The sequence below is a fragment of the Anoplopoma fimbria genome, chromosome 5, assembly GCF_027596085.1.
Source record: "Anoplopoma fimbria isolate UVic2021 breed Golden Eagle Sablefish chromosome 5, Afim_UVic_2022, whole genome shotgun sequence".
Lineage (NCBI taxonomy): Eukaryota > Metazoa > Chordata > Actinopteri > Perciformes > Anoplopomatidae > Anoplopoma > Anoplopoma fimbria.
This window is the reverse complement of record NC_072453.1, coordinates 13301739-13321296: the sequence shown is the minus strand read 5'-3', so window position 1 is coordinate 13321296 and position 19558 is coordinate 13301739.

Here is a 19558-nt window from a genome sequence, read left to right as displayed (position 1 = left end):
ATATAAGGATTGACCATGCAAACAGCCATCACTGGCAAAGTGAGAATAAAGAGTCCATCCTGCAGAGGATTGTCGTGGTGCTCGTGGTGTGCTCAGCTGATTATTCTACAGCTAATGTTAAGCAGGGTTTCTCCGGGTTAATGCAGCAGTTCACTCTGTTGTGATGAACCCTTTTATAGAGGTCACTGAGGTTCTTTTGAGGTGTTAAGGCTATAAGCTATAGAATAACTTGAATGACATCCATGCAAAGGAGGTGTTCAGAGTCTGTTCAGGTTTAAGAAAAGTATTTGTTGAAGATGTCTGAGCATTTTGAAACGCAGATCACAATATCAAATAGTAAAAATTCTCTCAACATACACACATTTATTAGGTGAAGCTGACTAAAACTAATGCAATCCAGTCCTCCCTGGATGAGGGTTATCACGTTATTATGAAAACAGTTTTAGTTGTTCGTTTAAACTTAATGGTTACTTTGGAAGCTCTCGTTTGTATTGCTATTGAATCAGTGGCAGAAAGAGGCCTAACCTGTGGTAGTGTATTGCCTGATGTTGACTATTTAGTAAAATAACTTTATGGTAAGTTATAGTGGAGAGACATTATCTCAATCACTGTATTTTAAATGGAGACAGTATCTAAGCTTCCATCCAAATGGAGCACACATTTTTAATTAAATGGCAGTGTGTCTGCAAAAGTAAACGTGTGTTTCCATCTACTACTGTTTTGTGAATGTTAGAAGTTGGTTTTATTGAGATAAACTTTTCGGCGCATACATTTTCCAATAGGTTGTCATTTACACATTGCAGAAGAAGAAAAAACAAAGTGACGTAGTTAAACGATTGCAAGTTAAACCTTTTAAAGGAAGGAAACATATGTGGAAAACCCTATTAATATATGCCAATTATATTTGTTTCATATATATGGTTTGAGGTATGTTTAATCACATGCCTTATGTACATCATGATGCATTTGCAAAGTCTGTTTCTATTGCACTTGTATCAACACACCCATTTAACAACCCTAGCCAAGCATTAAAAAAAAGTGTTAATACGATTTTGCAATATCTTTTCAAATTTCCAGTGGTTCCAATCAGAGATTTTTATGCAGCTATTGTAAATGCACATAAAAACAGGTAGATAAATGCAATATGTATCTTATAAATACACACTCCTCATAAATAAAGAGGAAAAGATGAGCATTAAGCATTCCTCTATTCAATACATTCAGGGGTTTTGCAGATAAAAGATTGTAAATTTCCCCGCTGCGGGACTAATAAAGGATTATCTTATCTTATCTTATCTATAAAACCTATCTTTGTCTGGTATGACCAGTAGCTAATGTTATTGGCTAATGTTAGCTACTCTAAGCTAAATACATTCAGGTAGTTAACTTGTAGCCGTGTAACTGTCACACGTGAGTGTGTTTGCTGACACAGAGGACACATCCATGTTCTATCCTGAGACAGAAGATATTCATTAAGGAATATGTTTGCTTTTTAAAGTCAGTTATGTTGTTCTGATCCTTCATGTAAAAGAAAACTACAACCATGTAAAGATTTTTACACCAGAAAATGTTGTAAACTGTCTTTAAGGCTGACAGCCCTTCTATTGTGCTTTTGATGCCTCAAACCTAACATTAAATCCACTTTTAAAATCCATTTGAACCCACACACACACACACACACACGCACACACTCGCCTTAGAGACAGGCAGCGTCTTCGCCCAAAGCAGGCGGCCGCTCTGTTCACAGTAAATGATTTCTCATTTGTTGAGCTGTCAATCAAGATGTGTTCCGTCAAAAGAGAAACTCATTTCATACTTGGCCTCTGTGAGTCATAATGGTGTGAGAGCCAGACTGAAATTGACTGTGTTTAGAGGAGGAGATTTGCAGAATGAAGGAAATGTGCCCTGAAAATAAATGCAACCTCTTTACTTGTTCACATTGTTAATATTTATTTATTTTAATTCACAGAAGAATTGAAACAGAACTTGAACCTTTAGCATGTTATAATTAATAATAATTAAGCCTTTACAATGGGGAAATTATTTCTCTGCATTTAACCCATCCCGGAGGAGCAGTGGGCTGCAATGAAGCGCCCGGGGAGCAACTTGGGGTTAGGTGTCTTGCTCAAGGACACCTCGGCATGTTGCCGGTAGAGGGGTTTGAACCACCAACCTTGTGGTTACGGGACAAGCGCTCTACCTCATGTGCCACAGCCGCCCATGTTGTGGTTGTCTCAGCAGTAAGGGTTTTTCGATTAGCTTTAGTACTGTGTTGCTATGTGTTTTTGCTTGAGTAACCACTGGCCCAATTTTTATAGCAGTTCAAAAAGACAGAAAACAGACAAACAATTCCAAATGCTCGCTCCGATGGATTCCTTCTATCTTCCTGGACAGATAGAAATGTCATTAAATACCAAGGGCGCAGGCACAGGGTATCTGGATTGCATTCTGTGGTTTGAGATTTCTGCTGATAGCAGGCCCGATGTGTAATGTGGTGCAATAATTGTCTCTTATCTAAAATGAAACATCTAACTGTGTTGCCATCGGATAGGATGCTGGTGAGGAAGGAACCGTTGAATGGGTAGTGATTCTTTTAAATGTCTTGCATTATGTTGCATTGTATTCGCCCAGGCTCTGTTCTACTGAACATTCACACTGTCTCCGTAATTCACTTACACATTGATTACTGATTACTTCAACTCAAGCGGTTGAAAACCAAGTAGCATGTTCAGTGGCATACAGACGGAAGACAGATGGTCTTGCTGAACAAAACATGTAAGTATCATAAACTTGTTTGCCACAGAGCGTTTTTTCCCGCAGTAATCCAAAATCAAATGACAAAATTGGCCATTTTGTAGAGGGAACCAGTGCGAAGCTAACTTCTAGGCTTGGCCTATAAAAATACGTCATCTCTGCAGTACTCTATTTATTTTCTAATCTGACTCTCAGCAGCTCTTTCAAACCGTTTGCAGACTTTATGCAACGCTTAACTTCCTTTAAGTCTGATGGGAAATTATTTCATAGTATTAAAAAATATTTAGCCTCGCAATATTCCCAATAGCATATTTGTAAATTCAAAATCCTACATACATAGTATATTGTAGGATTTTGTCATAGAAGTCTTTTCATGATATTTACTCACGACAAGGTAAAAAAAAAAAAAAAAAACACCTACATGTTCCCATGACTCACCTGGATATTGAAAAGCCTTCAGCCTTTGTAAAAGTGACTCACAAAACATAAAAAAGAATATCTGAAGGACTCAGTGAATAGCTGTCTTTTAACCTTGTGTCATCTTTCTTTGGAACTTTTTCTTCAAGGAATCATCCCCTTCACGAGCACCGTTTCAATACTGAGAAAATTCCAGTGGACTTCATTGACCCTCAAGGACAGAGATGGTCAAATAAACAAAAAAAACCGCTCTGCACATCTTACCCAGAATGCATTGTGATCCTTGACCATTTTCATCAACCACTTTTCTGAGAAGCTTCCGTCATCATTTATTCTTAATTGTTAGATCTGCCTAAAAGTAATTGTGTTGTTTCTTGAATGCTCCCTCAGCAGTTCTCCTCCTCCCTCTGAAAACGTTCACGTATGAAGTCGGTTTGTTTGCTCAGGGTCTAAGAGAAGTGAAGTAATGCATATAAAATCAGCTCTGGGAGGGACACAGTGCACGTCCTTGATGACTTTTTAAACGTTTTCAAGTTAAAGAGAAGGTCAGGCAAAATAATAAAATAAATAATTACAAACTTAAACAAGTTTAATAAATGTCTTTAGAAGTAGTATCATTTTTTTTAGTTATTATATATTTTTTTAATGCTTTTTAATGGAAAGTTTATTTTGTACAGTATGTATCATGTACAATACATTTCAAACCCAAGATGCTCATAAATCGTCACTTTATTGTTAATTTTTATTGACTTATATATTGAAACAGAAAATAAACAATAAATGGGTTGGGAAAAAAAGCAACCATAGCAATCCCATAGGCATAGGAAGAAGGCAAATAGTTGACAGCAACGAATGATACTCCATCTTAAGACAGAAGACTTTAGACTTTGAAAAAAGGACAGAATCGTTTATAAATGTCCATTGCATTTGTCATTTGTCACATTGAGAGAGGATTCACTTTTTCTATCTTATCTTAAATTTATAGACAGCTTAAGACTCGATAATGGGATGGACATTCTATCAAGACCAGGAAATTATAAATAATGTCTTTTGAGAAATAAATGACCAAAAAGCTACATTCTTCAGCTGCTGCAGTGGACTTATAACTGTGTGTCACGTTGAGTCAGCAGTTGATTATTGTACTCACGCTCAGATACACTCTACCATGTTCAAAGCTGTGAGCCGCAGTCATTATCTGGCTCCAGCTCTCACAATGCTACTATATTGTTCTCCTCCACATTCCCGCCCCCCGTCTTTTTTTTATTTTTTTATTATAAATGAACCACTCGTAGCCTTCAAAAGTACCATCTCAATCAAACTTTGAAGTCAGAAAACATTGCCATGGCAACCAGGTTAAACTGAAATGTGCTCGGCGAGTTTCTTGGTAATTCTGGGACCAGAGGAATAAAAATGCCCTTTAATGAGAGCACTCCAGATGATGATGGAGCCGAGCGTTGTTATTAACTTTGATGCTTGATTGGACTCGAGATTCGTGGAAATGGAGCAACAAAATAGGCCTTATGAATCCAACCTTGACAACAGGACTCCTCTAGCTTTGTGTCGTACCTCTGCATGTGCATTGTTTTCTTTTGTATCCACAAACACAAGCAGAAACACCACTTGATGAGCTGTGACATCTTACACCCTTGTCTGTGCTTGTATGTGCATACAAGCACATGTGCACCTTTTATTTTTAGGGCAGCTGCCTTGTGCTGCCGGGGTCAAGCAGGGTGCCAAAAGGACTTCAATGAGAAGGACATAGCTCAAACTCCAAGTATATTTCCAAAGAGCATCCATCATCGTCTGGCTGACAGCTGACCCAGACACACAGGTCGTCCACAGCGTATTCAGGCATGTGCCTGTGTCACTGTACTCCCGGGTTCATCTGCAGGAATCCGCTTTTGAACGCCGCCCAACATTGCTAATGAGGGGCTCTACGTAGGGGTGGGATTGTGGAGTGGTGGCAGGTTATAGGCCTCCCCAGCCCACAAACAGGACACAAAGGTTAAGAGGATTTGACGTGCCAGAGTAGTACAACATTTTCCTTTGACCCCTCGATGCGATTCATCTTACTCCTAGTGGCTGTAATGTGGTAGTGTTTTTTAATAGATTTCAGGATAAGCATTAACATTGTTCCAAGGCTGTAAAATTTAAAGGGTACTTTTAAGTTGACGCTCAGTCTGTTGTTTGTTGATCTCTGTGGATCTGGAGGGAGAGAGAAAATAACCCTGAAGGTGGTCCTAGGGACTACAAATTCATACCACAAAGCCTACCTTACAAACTGGAGGTGTTGCGGTTGCATTATGGGAAGTGTAGGATCCAGTGTTGGACCCATAATGTGGGCTTGTAGAAAAAAAACAGGATATCTATGGCCTCTGATGCTCCAATTATGACTGTTCTTTTTATTTAAATCTATCCCTTGCAATTGAATCAATTATTGTTGTAGTGCATTGTTTAATCACTGGAGTACCCCTTTGACATCTGCTCTGTTTTAACACTTTTAGGTTTAGCCCAAAGGCAGATTGATTGTTTAGTTTATCATATAGATATTTTGGTAGTGGTTTATAAGTCTTCATATAATAAACTTAATAAACCAAATGCTGGCAGGTAGTTAGGAAATAAATGATTAACTTTAAATAGTCTGTTCATAGGAGAGCAGTAGCCTACTTAGTGCAGTCCCAAATTGAAGGTATCTTATTTATGTTATATGTTGATGTCTTTTCAATAGCCAACATGAATATTGATATTTTTGGCCTCAAAAACACAGTATGTCGGGCCGTACTACTGGGAGCCTGTAACCTGTTTCCTTTTGTTATCTCATATGTTTAGGACTCAAAAACACAAATCCATCTTTATTCAGAATACAATTATCATTAATTATTAATTAACTTTTTTTTTTAAACGTGCAAATGCTTCATTAATCTACATTAATATTCACTTCATTGCTGTGACTTAACTGCAGCCACATTTGTTCGGCTTTAACAAGTTAGAAATGTTGGATAAATACAGTGGAAGAAGTACTCACTTCTGTAACATAAAAGTAACAATACCACAGCATAGAAATACTCTGTTAATTCAGATTATATTTAAAGTACACATTTTGCAGAATGGCCCATGCCAGAATGATATATATATACAAACAAAAATAAAGTACAGTGCTTAAGTTTACAGTACCAGTCAAAAGTTTGGACACACCTTCTCATTCAACTACTTTGAAGAATGTAAAATATAAAACATATTCTGGTTTGTTGAGCATTTGTTTGTTTACCACATAATTCCATATGTGTTCCTTCATAGTTTGGATGTCTTCAATATTAATCTACAATGTAGAAAAAAATAAAAATAAAAATAAAGAAAAACCATTGAATGAGAAGGTGTGTCCAAACTTTTGACTGGTACTGTATATATATAAAATAAAAATATATATAAAATAAAAATAAAGAAAAACCATTGAATGAGAAGGTGTGTCCAAACTTTTGACTGGTACTGTATATATATATAAAAGAAAATAAATATATAAAAGAAAAATAAAAAGAAAGAAAAACCATTGAATGAGAAGGTGTGTCCAAACTTTTGACTGGTACTGTACAAACAAAAATAAAGTACAGTGCTTAAGTTTACAGTAGCAGTCAAAAGTTTGGACACACCTTCTCATTCAACTACTTTGAAGAATCTAAAATATAAAACATATTCTGGTTTGTTGAGCATTTGTTTGTTTACCACATAATTCCATATGTGTTCCTTCATAGTTTGGATGTCTTCAATATTAATCCACAATGTAGAAAACAAATTAAAAACCAGTCAAAAGTTTGGAAACACCTTCTCATTCAATGTTTTTCTTTATTATTATTTTTATATATTTTTTATATATATATACAGTACCAGTCAAAAGTTTGGACACACCTTCTCATTAAATGTTTTTCTTTATTTTTATTTTATATATATTTTTATTTTATATATATACAGTACCAGTCAAAAGTTTGGACACACCTTCTCATTAAATGGTTTTTATTTATTTTTATTTTTATTTTTTTCTACATTGTAGATTAATATTGAAGACATCCAAACTATGAAGGAACACATATGGAATTATGTGGTAAACAAACAAATGCTCAACAAACCAGAATATGTTTTATATTTTACATTCTTCAAAGTAGTTGAATGAGAAGGTGTGTCCAAACTTTTGACTGGTACTGTAAACTAATATACATATTTGTATATATTATATATATTTGCTCTGTTTTGACAGCTCTCTCTCTCTCTCTCTCTCTCTCTCTCTCTCTCTCTCTCTCTCTCTCTCTCTCTCTCTCTCTCTCTCTCTCTCTCTCTCTCTCTCTCTCTCTCTCTCTCTCATCCTCGGCACTATGGCACAGCGCGCTCACACCATCCGCGTGGTTCATCATTTCTTGACTCGCTCGCGGAACTGAAACGCCAGCAACTGGGAATCTGTGTGAACTGGGAATCTGTGTGAACTGGGAATCTGTGTGAACTGGGAATGGACAGCAGCACCGAGGGAGCCGTGACACCGTCTGACTCAGGTGGGAGACCGGGTTCTCTGCGGGTTCTCTGTGTGTGGGTCGCTTTGGACGCATGTAGACTGCTGTTGTCTGGAGAGTTCATGTTTTTTTTTTTTTTTTTTTACAAATGTTCCTGCAGCATGTGTCGTTGTCATTAAGGTAAAAAAAAAAAAAAAAAATGCATTTATTTTGGGTAAAGCTGTCACAAATAGCTATGTTTGTAACGCTACTCACACTTTTACTTTTCTAATATCAACACACTATTCTTCCATTAAGCACATACCAGCTGGATCTACTTTTTTTGTTTTACTTTAGTTCTTGAACCAACTTGTTTGGGCTATAATTCAAACAGTTCAAACAGTTTACATTTAGTTTCCTGTAACTATTTGTATCTTCACTTTAAAATAATTTACATTAACCAAAGTAAGTGTTTCAGAGGCCCAAACGTGAAGGTACGCCGTGGTCTTCCTTCTGATAGAGGTCAAATGTAGTTAACCAGGTTAATGAATGGAGTGATCGTCTAAACCTCGGCCCACAGAAGTTTCAGTCACGGTTTGAATGAAGAGACGACCCTAAATGCACGCAGACACCCAAAATAAAAAAAGATGATGCAGCATTTTTCATTCAGTGTCCATTTGAGAAATATGAGAGTCATTTTGGCTTTTGGAAAATATCCTTTTGTCCTTTTTTTAAAAACTTTTTCTTTCTTAACGGACTAAAACGATATAGGGCGGATGTAGCTCAGTGAGAAGAGCACATTGCTTGTTAATGTTATAGGTTGGTGGTTTTCAAGTCACCAAATCACTCCCTGTGAGTACATGTGGTGGGCAAAATGGCAGATAGCCTTGTGGGTATTGTAATATGCTCCCAAGAACAAAAATAGGGAAATCACTGATTGGTGGTTATTTTATTGGTCTCTATATTGATTGTTTGGTCTATAAGATGCACTAAAATAGTATAATCTTAATTTCCTGAACCCAAAGTTGAGACATTAAGAGTGTTTGTATTATTTGACCTACAGTCCAAAAATGTGTTCACTTTGCTGTCATTGAAGAGAGAAAAAAAATATATATATTTCTGGCTTTTTTTCTCAAAAAAGGGAGATACCAATTGATTATTAAAGTAGTTACTGATTCATTTTCTAAACGAGTAATTGACTTATAGCCTCAACTCGTCCATTTTGTTGAAACACCTTATGTGTGAGCCTTGCTTTCCATTTTTCAGTTCGGTTGTGTTGCTTCCTGTTTGTCTCACACCGTCATTACTGTGAGTGTTGCCATGGCTTACTCAGCTGCTCCTCAATTCAAGCAGAGTAGACCCACTTAAACACCCCGCACCGGCCACATCATCATCTTCTGCATCCTCTTTGAATGACCTTGCTCTCCTCCGTCCCCCCTCTGAGTCAGCTTCAGAACCTAAATGGCTCCAAATGACACCCGCCTGCCTGCCAAGCGCCGCCGCATCGCCGAAGAGATGTTCTTTCCAACTGCATGCAAGCAGTCATTTTTGCTGTGAACAAAAGGTCCTTGAATCATCAAATCCCGCACCTCCCACTGCACGCTCTCCGGGGTGATGCTGTCATTTTCACCAGCACTCCTCCTGTGAGAGGCTGGGAGAGTTCGTAGTGGGGTTTTTTCTTACCTTTGTAATGCTGTTGGGCTCTGGGGTGTGTGCACTGCTGGGACAGACATCTCCAAACAGTATGAAGGCTCAAATAAATTTTTAAAAAAGGGCGTTCTAAAGAAAGCCGCTTTTATATAAAAAAAAATGTCATACATCAAATAAACTCACAGTGACTTATTTTAAATACATGTTACATTCAAATGTTTAGGATAATGATAAGCTGCCGTATGATTGAAAGGCAATAGGTTATGGTTTTCAGGCTGCTTTTAAAAGAAGTGACTGTGTGTCAGAGCACATCTCAGGTCTTCAAAGATGCTATTTCGGTGACATAAAAGCTTTAGTTTCACCAGACCAGCGCCAAGTGATCTGAGAGGTCTCGTTAGCTCATAGCTTTTTAGCAGGTAAAACAAATTGTGGGGCAAGGCCACCCAGTACTTTATGAACCAAAAAAAAGATTCTTAAAGGCTGTTATGGGGAGACAAGAGATGCCTACAAATAAGATAACCCAACCTCTCCCCTGCTCAGAGGTTAATATTTACTGTTGGGGTTCATTGGCTCATTTCATTAAAGAGATTTGTGAACATTGCTTACAATCAGATTAGATGCTCGCTCGTATAAGAGGTCAAATATTTAGTTATAAAATTCAATTCAACAGAAAATGAATGGGAAATAATTTTGTTAATTGATTAATCATTTGTAGAATGCAAAAATACCAAACATGTCCGCGCTTCTCAATTGTAAAGAAAACGTTTTCTTGATATGTGATGTGATGGTCCTGAGTATCTTTGCAGTGAATATCAGAAACTGAATATATTTGCATTTTGGACTCTTGGGCAGACAAAATAAGCTAAGACATCACCTTTAGCTTTAGGAAATTGCAGAATGCGTTTTTCATTTTTTTTGGCAAAAGAATCCATTGTTTAATTTAGAAAATAATCAGCAGATTAATCTTTAATTCATTTAATCCTTACTTGCAGCCCTACTCGCATGCCTCTTCATTAGTGCAATGAGTCAAAATGAACAAGAGGAAATTATCTCATGTTGGCAAATGTATTGAAATGGCTCCAAGTTGCTCAGCAATTATTTTCATTTCTGCCCTTAAACTTGTGTTGGTGGGGCTGGGAGTTTATAAAATACATTTTTAGCAGATGTCTCTTTTAGTTTACGTTTGCTCTTAAAGAATAACAAAACCCCATAACGAGACCAAAACCAACAATGTGTTAGTCCATCTCTCCAGCCTTTGACATTCAGCCCTTAATCTATAAATACAGATCAGCAATATATCATTTGTTGTGAAAAGGCTTAATAATTCCCTTAAAAAGAAGAACACTGTCGTTTTTACGGGAGTGAATTGTGTATTTGTTGGAGACTGTTTTCAGTGATGGATTTGGTGCTCTGGTGATTATTTTCCGCTGCAGGACTGAGTATGCGACTGACTCCATATAACCTAGAGTGCACATTTCATCATAGTCTCTGATATGATGGGAGGATTGATCACTCCAACTATCTTAGTGTTTTTCTCTGGAATTGGATTCAGAAATGAAACTATTGATCTATAGATTTAGAAAAAGAAAAGAAAGGGGAGTTGTGAATGTGTGACTTTACTGTTTCTATCTGCAGAGCCCGCGTTTATCTTCACACAAAGCCAGGTTTTCTACTGTCAGACCCGAGATCTAGCAGCGCCTCGCATCCCTTCACCACCAGGTCACATTCACAGATTACCTCTATACCAAACACTTGTGATGAAGCTGAGTGACCGACCTATCTTTTTCTCTCCCTCTCTAACTTTCTCTCCCACCTCAGAGCGTTCCCCTCTCTGTACTTTGGCATTTGGCCACCACCGTCTGTCTCAGTAAAAACCATCGGCTGTGAAATTGAGAATAATCATGTGGAACGAGATTGGGATGGGAGCAGCTTGAGCTCCAGCCCGTTCTCTGTCAATGGACTCATGGCTGCTGCAGATAAAGTCCACTGGGGATTCAACAATCGCCCACAAAACCTTTTTGTTGACGTGTGAGGAATATCATTTCTTGTCATCAGCATGATGTAGCGAAGATTATTCTACAAGCCTCATCACTCTCCTCGCCTTTGGTAAATTACCCAGAGCTGTGTTTTCTCTGTGTTTTTAAACAGACACTACGGAGATATCCCATTGGTACTCACAAATACTATTGCTCGTCTGTGTTATTGATATTCCACTGAACGTGCTCAAGTTTGACTAATGCATTACCGGCACACAAATCTCTCTTTCTTTATCTGACAAGCCTCTGGTTAGTTAGATGAAATGCAAATGAACCAGGACAATACACTGGCATAAAAACATGGTAGTGAAACCACATGAGAAAAATACAAATATATATATATATATATATATATAGAGATATAGAAACAATAGGATAAAGTGTGATAATCTTGAATTTTCTTATATTCTAATGCTGTTATAAATTATACACAATAGTTTATTGGATAAAAGAGTAAACCTGCCAATAATATCCCTGTAGGAATAATGTTATCATACAAGGCTTGGCAGAAATATTATTTATTTATATTATTATTATTTTTCAAAGGCAGCCTCTTATTTAGTCTCTGTGACCTTTTCTTTACACCCTGAATAATGCAAACCAAATTACAGAGAGCAGACTACATGGAGGTCAAAGGTCCGTAGTGTGGAAAAAAAATACAGTTTCAACACAGTTTCAATGGTACACATCACAGCCCTACTTTCTGTATACAGAAAATAACCTAATAAAATACAAAATGTCAGAGTTGTAATACATTTAAATAAGAAGATGTGAGAGAATGTTTGTTTAAGGTGGTAACCTCCTGAAATTACTACAAAAGAAACTGATTTAATATGTGATGTTTGCTTGAGTCAACTAACATCAAGTTAAGATTTCCAGTACTGTTATTTATATGGCTGTTATACATACCCCCATTTTAAAGTAAACCAATCATTTTAGAGTGTAAAGTTTTGTTACAAAGTTGGAATAACAGCAGTGCATTTTAGAAATACTTCTTCATGTTTTAGGTATTAACCATTTTTGGAGTATTTTGAACAGAATATCTTTGGATTTATACATTTGAGAAATCCTGGGATGGACATTTTTCACTATTTTCTGACATTTTTATAGACCAAACCATTAATCTAGAAAATAATCTGAAGATTAAAAAATAATAACCCAAACATATTCAATTTAAAATTATAATCAACAGAGCTTTTCTTTTTTGGCGACGCTAGAACCATAAAATATTTGGCTTCTTAACTTATTCTGTCAACCGAATAATTGACCAAATGTTTTCAGCTCTAATAAACAGGCATTTTATTTATTTGGATGTATACAAAGGAGAGTGATAGAAAAATACAGATGAGACAAAAGAGTGTCATATGATCCAGACTGTGACCAGAGAACTGTGGTCGCACATTCACTAGAGTGCTCCATAGCAGCCGTTTCCTACTCAGGACTTTATTGTTGCACCCCCTGCCTGTGCTGTCAACACACATTCCCTCTGCACATAGTCCAATAGTAACACAGAAAAAGTGAGAATTAAAAAAACAAATGTTTAGACAAAACCCTTCTGTCATCATTCTGAGTGGCTAATATGGCAAAACAAAAATCCTCTATCTAGCATTAATAATAATTTGAAAGGGGCTGATTACAAACCCTCAGAGGAAGCTTCTAAAGGTAAATGTGCAGCATCCACCTTATCACAACAGACCCACAACAGACCCACAACCCACCCACCCCCCAAATGGATTCCTGCTTGTGTCTCCCATCAAAGATGTAATGGGTCTCGTTTTGTGTCATTGCACGTCAGGTGACAGTCTCCTCCCCAGTGGCAGCTTAAACCTGCCTCTGGACTGATAACTGTGATTTTTATTTGGCTGCTCACAGGTGGAGACAGAGCAAAGCCCACCTCCCCAACTCTCCAACTGACACAACCCCATATCAAATGTCTGAGGGTGTAAAAACAATCCTTTAAGGTGCTGCAGGGATAAAAGAATGACGACAAAAGATCAATAGAAAACATGTAATGACAACACAAGAGTGTCAACACTGGGCTGTGATGAACTAGTAACTGTAGAAATGCAGGATTTCTGTCTATAAGACTAAGTTAAATGTTTGGTCACAGCTCATACATCACTGCATTGACAGCAGGAATCACCTTCCCTGAGGTTGGATCATCAACTTGCCTGTTTGGAGAAACATAAGAGTGTTTTTGAAAACTGCTGGACTGTTGATTCTAACAAGGCGCAAAACACACACACCGACACTGTCTCGCTCTTTTTTTTTTCACATGCAACAAACTATTCCGGGGGGGGAAAAAATCCTTTTATTTCTCCTTCTTTTTCCAAAACGCTGGCAGTTAGGTCAGCAACACCAAAAAAACGGTGTTTTGCATAACACATTTTACCTTCATGTAATGCTTAAACAACAAGGTTCATATCGGCTTATATGTGGACGCCCACTCTGGCTTCTTGACGTCTGTATGTAACATAGCAGCCCTGATGGATAGTTGCTCTTTGAGTCCCCATTATATGGACAGAGGGAAAAGCAGACACCTTGAGGGCTGTGTGGGATGTTGAATTTCCGTACGGTCCATTACCTCTCCATTCCCCTGTGGCTGCATTGCAGGTACAGATTCATCGCAGCAGGCAGCAGTGTGAAAACATCTATTTGTCGCCTATGTGTGTGTGTGTGTGTGTGTGTGTGTGTTTGTGTGTGTTTGTGTGTGTGTGTGTGTGTGTGTGTGTGTGTGTGTGTGTGTGTGTGTGTGTGTGTGTGTGTGTGTGTGTGTGTGTGTTTGTTGTCTGTGCATGCATAGACCTGCGCAATGCAGTAGTGAGGATGTATGACAGTGACATGGCCACAGAAAAAATGTCCTTCATAGAATAATGGACATAAACAAACATCTCTTTTATTTTGCTTGTTTTTATCCAAAACAATGATTTTGACTTAAAAGCTGCTCACAAGACAAAATGCATCAGGATACATGAGTAACAGCACCTATGCTAAAACAAGCTAGTGTGATTATCAAGTGTTTAAATACAAAATGTGATGTGATGAACTGTGTGCCCTTGCGAATAAGTGCCACCCTTTTTTTGTTCTCAACAAAAAATTAGATTTTTGGCCCCTCCTGGAGAGAATTCAGCTGGCAAAATGTAGGTTGATTTTTCTGTACTCCAGCCCCCCAAAAAGACTAACTACTCTAATCAGACTGCCTGCTGGAGGTCCTGTGGAAGTGCGGTTTCATTCTATTGTCACATAGATGGATCTATGGAATTGTCTCTCCGTGGTTCCATTTTGCAGAAGTGTCCACGGCGTTTTGAAGGCAGTTTTTAAGATTAAAATCTTTTTGGATTTTAAATCTATGTATGTACCTGGGTGATCTAGAAAAGCTTCCTTTTTGCAAAACCGGTGCTGTGAGTGGCATGCAAAATGGGTTTGTACAGAGAACAGCTTAAGAAAGACATACCAACCATAAATGAGTGGACCGATTTAGTTTGCAATATTTACAGTGGAGAGATTACTATTAAACTAAGAGCTCATATTGATACTTTTTGATAAAAAACTGGTCAAAATGCCCTGCCCATGTGTCAGCTATAATGCCTGATTTTTTTATTTCTTTGCATAAATCGATTCAAATTTGAAGTCTTATGCTGGTTTTCCTTAATTTTTCGGTCATAGATCCATCTATGACCATCTTTGATCTGCTATACCGGTGTTGGTGTCCTATTCCTTCCTCCAGTCCTTACAACCAAACCCCAAATTCCACTAGCACTGAGAAATTAACCTCATACAGAAACATTTTAAGGAGGGGTCAGACATTTTCCGCGGATCACAAAGCTTTGCTATTCTAAAATGATTTTTCTCTTTGTTCCTCGGATGGTGTGTTATAGTCTCTCTAATGGCCATTACTACTGAACACAAAAGACCATTCAAGCAGGCCAAATTAAATGGTCGTTAATTGAAGGGGCCGTTATGGCATGTCTCTGCTGCTCGTATAGTGCCGTCTGTTTATCAGGCATGACTGAATCACAGGGAGCTGCAGGCTGAAGCCTCTGGACTGTTCTGTCCACTGGCAAGTTATGACCATCGCTCATCTGACAAAATGAGACTCCTTTTTAAAAACAGTAAAATTCTCATGTTCATTACTGTTGTACAGCCTACAGCCTTTTTTGGGGCAACAAGAGCTGATCATAAATTATTTTTTATGTTACCGTTTTCTTTGTACCTCTAAAGGAAATGGTTCGTGTATATTTTGAAAAAAAGGGAAAATTTCCTCGTTTCCCTGTGGAGCATTTAACTCAGATGATGAGTTAAATGATCCACAGCTGCTGAGAGCTCCATATTGTCTCAAAAATGCAAAAATACTTATGGAATATAGCAGTTCAATATTATGTTTTTGGTTAGTATTGTGCAGGAAGTCTCTTTCAATTTTTGAAGACTTGCTTTTAAATATTTGATCACACACGCACAGCTATTTTACTTAAGCCAGTTTTTAAGAATGATCTGATAAAGATTCAGTGAAGGACAAAAATAGGCTATTGGTTTGGGAGTCATTAATAAAACTTTTTTTTTTATCTTTTGGCAAATATTCCTACCATCGTTGCAGATATAAGAGAGAACGGTTCAGAGAAAGAGATTGTAATATATACACTGCCAAAAGTTAAATGAGACATGAGCTCATGGCCAATAAATCCAAGCAAGTAGATTAAGGGTCGAAGCCATTGATGTTGAAAGTTAAGTCTAAATGTGTCATTTGTTGTTGACATATAGCAGAAGCAGTTTTAAGCAGTTGCAGGAAGCTGGAAGCAAGTGGGAGATTTTTTGAAAGTGAAATCAACTTTAAACCTAAATAAATAAATGTTTTTTTCTGACACTTGGGAGCAGCAGAAAAGAATTATGAACACAACATTGATATATTATCACCTTTAAGTTGATGAGATAATACATTAGTGTAATATTTAAATAGAAAGGATAATTAGCATCTACTGCCTTTTAATTATCAAATGTTAGAGGCTGATAAGAATTTGACTCAGACTGGCTTATTTGTTGAAAAAGCTATTCAGTGCTTCTTCTTGCCCGACCACCTTTAAAGAACCAGTGAGATAATTCAGGCAATTAAACCCATTTTACTTGGGGAGTGCACCTAATTAAAAGTCAATCCAATTTAGCCTGTCAGGTTTTCAATATGAGTCAGCACAGATAAGAACTCGGAAGATGGATGATTAGGGGAATGTGAGCGAGACAGAGCAGTGATCTTATCTGCAGTCATCTGTCAACGTTGGGCTGATTCGCTCCAGTAAAGAAAACACCATTGGATTTCTCCACCATGTCATTAGATACCTCAGCAATTCTCATTGACGTGAAAAGTAATTTAATCAAAAGTGAGGCTAGATAATTAATTACTAATGCAGGTAGCCAAGAATCAACATAGTAACACAGTTATAGAATAACCTACCTTAGACATTGGAAGCAGCATTACTACTGATGCCACATGGGTTGATTGGCCCTGAGAATGTCCTCATTGTTTCATGTTCACTTTTTGGAAGTTAGTGAACACTTAACTTTGACAGCAATTAATCTTAGTTTAGCACCAATTCCTCTCTTTAAACCTCGAATAGCTGATTCTTTTTTTGGCCTCTTGGGGGCAGCGCAAACAAATTGTGAACAGCTGTGGACTACTTTTAAAGTCACACAACTTATTATACACCAGCTACTTGATCCAAATACTAAAGGCCCCTTTCCAAATTGTTTATAAGCTTAAATTGCTGATATGAATGAATGTTTGACAGGACATTAAGATTTGATGACAGTTGTCAAATTATCAAGTTACTCATGAGATTCAATTTGATTACTTTCAGTTGATAGGAGCTGCCACATGAATGTTTATTACTCTAATGATTGATAATGCGGTAGCTTAGCAAATCGGTAGCTTAGCAAATCATTTTGCAAAGCTGCAGTGTCCATCACCAGTGCACCAAAGAAATTAATATTCTCACACTCTAATTCCTATTTGCATATGCAGCACAAGGCTTGCACAGCCGGGCTGTTGTGAAGGAGAGTATAGTGCTGCAACACAAGCAGGCTGAAGTGGACAAACAACAGTACTGTACAGCGAGGATCTATTTAAATCTGCCTGGATCAACCCAGACACTGTCCATACACTTCTAGTGTTACTGAGGTGGTCGTTTTGACATATATATATATATATATATGTATGTGTGTGTATATAAATAGTTGATCAGATATTTATGCCACCCCTGGGGGAAGAAAAAAAGCGTTTGGCACCTACTGTGAATGAGCCAGGGGTGACACTACCAACTCCACACAATGTACATTTATCAACTGATAAAGCGAGACATGGGCGAGACAGATGACATGGAAAACCCCCTGAACACATCTCTTAGTCATCCTCGTTAGTCATCGCTGCCTTCGTGCTTCCCTCCTCCCACCTCCTGCTATCACTCCACATGGAAAGCATACGTTTCCTCGCCAATTGGATGTGTTTTTCTTCTTGGCATTCCATCAGTTCACATAAACATATTTAGCATATTTGCTGAAGTTCTAGAAGCAGTGAGGAAGTAAGTTGGAGCCAAAGTGGAACATTTTGTTAAAGAGGGCGGCAGAGAGACAGATTGAGATATGGCGCATATCCTCTGTGATTGAGATGTCGTGAGTCTCTGCTTCAACCTGTGCTATCAGTGTCATGCAATGACTGATCTGAGAGCTGTCAGGAGCACAAAGCCTGATGGGAAAACAGGCAGGAAGTGGCTTAACCCTGCTCTGCCCCCGGGTCCTTTCAACATGTAAACACGTGTCCACATCAGAGTTCACGGTCACTGAAGAGTCCTCAGCTGAAATTTCTCAAATGGCTACCAGGGTAGTTTTCAATGTCAAATATATAATTAAAGTTATTTTCAGAATTTAAACTATTGAGTGTAATATTGTAGTGGATCCCAACAACCCCACTACCTTGAAGATTCGAAATAGATATTTGGCAAGTTAAAGGTAGAACATCTATTCATAAACTTGTGAAGACAACTGTTTGTCAGTAACTGAATCTTTTGACAAGTGACCTTTTCCCGTAAAGGGCACTTGACCCTTTTGTCATTGTTTCAGAAGACACCTGTGAGTGTCATTGAAATGTAGAGTTTCACCAAAACACACGGATAGTAAAGAAGGTGAATCATGTTCACATTTAAATGTGAGCTCGGGTTTAAAACAAAAATGGCAAACCTAATTATGGTCATGTTTCATGTACACGGTAATTCATTCGATGAATATTGCTTATTTTATAACACCAGATCCTCTAGTGTAGATTAAGCTGTCCTTTTTGACTGTGTATATGGCCAGCTTTTTTCAATCGAAATGTTGCTTTATTAAATCTTAATTAATAGCTTGTGCATTTCAGTGTGCAGCCTACTTCTTCTGCCTTTGTAAACAAACCATGTCTTTTACAATTTGCATCTGGCCAGTGTAGAGAACGCTTCACAGTAATTTCAGGCTTCAAAAACTTTCTTTGCTGAAGTCAACAAAAACAAAAACAAAAAGCCTCTGTCCGAAAAACTTTGGGCACTGAACTAATTAAATAACCTTTGTAATAAGACAAAACTGAGCGGAGCAGAAGTGGCTTGGAGTTGGTGTCTCCAAGACTCAGGACCTGAAACAACAAGGTGTGTATATAGTGATACTTGAATAATAAATTGTAAATACATAAAAAAAACTGTTCTTGGCTGCCCTGCTTAACAAGAAAATATGATGCTGAAAAAATCACAGTGAGCTTTCCACTCCATTACTGTTTTCCAAAAAGTTTCTCAGCAGGGTTTAGATTTGATCTTCAACAGATAATATCTGCTTAATTCTCCAAACAGCCACTATGTTCATTTCCGTGTTGTTCCCAAGGATGGATAGCATGGGGAACATAATAGCTTGATTTTACGCTTTCAAATTTTTTTTTTGGCATCGCTTAGCCGTGGTAATCCTTGCAATAAACCCCCTTTTGTTGATTGTATCTAAAACTATTAAAGAGAATTTAGGTCAAGTCTTGTTTTGAGTGCGGAAAGAAGGAAGTGGAGGATTACAGCTGACTTCAACAGCCCACATCTCCCAGTCAGAAAGCACAGAGAACAGCACAGTTGTCTCAACTACTAAATCTCATAATAATCAGCACTCCCTCACCACATTTTTATGCCCTTCCTACCAGAAAGATCTTTCAATCTAGCCATATTTCGTCAATTTAAA